Source organism: Hyla sarda, chromosome 6 (genome assembly GCF_029499605.1).
Source record: "Hyla sarda isolate aHylSar1 chromosome 6, aHylSar1.hap1, whole genome shotgun sequence".
NCBI lineage: Eukaryota > Metazoa > Chordata > Amphibia > Anura > Hylidae > Hyla > Hyla sarda.
In genome coordinates this window covers 19,655,470-19,657,594 of record NC_079194.1, presented here as the reverse complement: position 1 = coordinate 19,657,594, position 2,125 = coordinate 19,655,470, and the positions used below count along the sequence as shown (strand labels likewise).

Genomic DNA, 2,125 nt, shown 5'->3' with positions numbered 1-2,125 from the left:
GTGGTGAAAAACTTATCCCCTATCCTAAGGATAGGGGATAAGTTTGAGATCGCAGGGGGTCCGACCGCTGGGGCCCCCTGCGATCTCTCTGTACGGGGCCCCGGCTCTCCGCCGAGATAGCGGGTGTCGACCCCCGCACGAGGCGGCGGCCGACACGCCCCCTTAATACATCTCTATGGCAGAGCCGGAGATTGCCGAAGGCAGCGCTTCGGCTCTGCCATAGAGTTGTATTGAGGGGGCGTGTCGGACGCCGCCTCGTGCGGAGGTCGACACGCCCCCTTCCAGCGGGCTGTCGGGGCTCCGTACAGGAGATCGCGGGGGGCCCCAGGGGTCGGACCCCCCACGATCTGCAACTTATCCCCTATCCTTAGGATAGGGGATAAGTTGCTCACCACTGAATCACGACTGGACTACTCCTTTAAGCTGACTCATTTTTTTATTTTTTTATTTTCTGCAGCTGAGGAAGGTTTATTAAACACTGAAAGGACATACATGTGGGGGATAAAGCCAGCCCGAAACACTCGAGACCAATCCGGAGCTGAAAAATAACATGTAGGCATTAATCTAAGCTCATGTCTTCCTCCTCCTCTTTCTTCTCCTTTGACTCGCGCTCCTTCTGAGATGTGTTCTGCATCGCCTTGGCAAATGCTTCAATGTCTCCTTTGTTGGCCGTGTCCACCACCTCTGCTGGCATTGCAAACTGACTCATTAGCGGCCCCAGCTGGCAGGAGGCCAGGGCTGCACTGAACATACTTGCGCCTGCTGAAACTGAGGAGAGGTGAGCATGTTCTGAATTTCCTCTGCTGTCTGCGGCAAAGACTCTCCAGACGGAAGGTACGGCATTAATCACTCTTGAACTTCAGCATTGGCCAAAATGGGAGCCATGATTTCAGGTGAGAAGACGCTGGCCAGATCCACTGCTTGTCCATCTTCTGCATTGGCTGGCACATTCATAGTCGCCAGAATATTCTGCAAGTCGCTTAGCTGAATGGGCCTTGTGGGGCTCGCGGCAGTGCTGGCTCCATTGCCAGAGCTCACGGCAGGGCTGGGGGTTGCAGCAGGCACTACTGTCGCCGGTGCAGCTGGGGTGGTGGTGATTGTTGTTCGTGTGGAAGACGAGGTGGAGGATGGAGTTACAGCTGCTGACTGGCTGCGGGAGCTGGAGGATGAGCTGCTTGTTGTGCGTCCTCCACTGCCGAGCAAACTAGCCAGTCCTGGACCAGTCAGAGCACCAAGGTCACCAAGCCCCCCCAGCCCAGTTGGTCCAATAAGCTGCATCAGTTGGTTGTGACTCATGTTTCCCAGGAGGCTTTGCAGGTCGCCTTCTCCTCCCAGCTCCTGGCATAGGAGGGTTGTTGAGATACTCGTTCACCTTGCGGCAGTATTCTTCATCCTTGTCAGTCTTGTACAGTCTTGTAAAGTACAACATCTTTACAGCCGGATCTATGTTATCATATTGTAACCTGGTCTTATTAATATGTAATGACTCTGTTTATTATTCTATGTACTTTTATTTTCTTATTCTCAAATATCTGTTTTAAAGAAAAATTCTTTAATATAAAAACAGTTAAAAAAAATTTTTTTTAAATTAAGTATGTATATATGTACAGTGGTCTCTCAACATACGATGGTAATTCGTTCCAAACAACCCATCATTTGTCAAATCCATCGTATGTTGAGGGATCCGTGCAATGTAAAGTATAGGAAGTTATACTCACCTGTCCCCGCCGCTCCGGACCACGTCCTCACCGCTCCCAATGTTGTCCCAGGGGCTCCCGATGCTGTCCCGCTGCTCCAGTGTCTTCTTCGGGATCCTCTGGCTTCTTCCCCATCTTCTGCAGGGTCCGGGCCTCGCTTTCTGGTGACGTTATTACGCTGCTTCACCGGCACGGCGTGCTTAGTGATGTAATAACGATGCCGGAAAGCGAGGCCCGGACTCTGGAGAAGATACGGAAGACGCCGGAGGATCGCGAAGTGGACGCGAAGAAGCGGGGATAGGTAAGCGAACCTGTCCGGGATGCTTAGACTGCTATCCGACAGCAGCTGAAGCTTTTTGCGCTGTCGGATAGCAGCTAATACGATGGCCCCGACATATAAAAAAAATCGTATGTCGATGCTGACATCA

The 2,125-nt window shown here is 52.0% G+C and overlaps 1 pseudogene; it reads right to left on the bottom strand.

Moving 5' to 3' along the window:
- Window positions 1-433: 433 nt before the first annotated feature.
- On the bottom strand, window positions 434-1,429 carry LOC130277409 (proteasomal ubiquitin receptor ADRM1-like; annotated as a pseudogene).
- Between the last annotated feature and the right edge of the window lie 696 nt (window positions 1,430-2,125).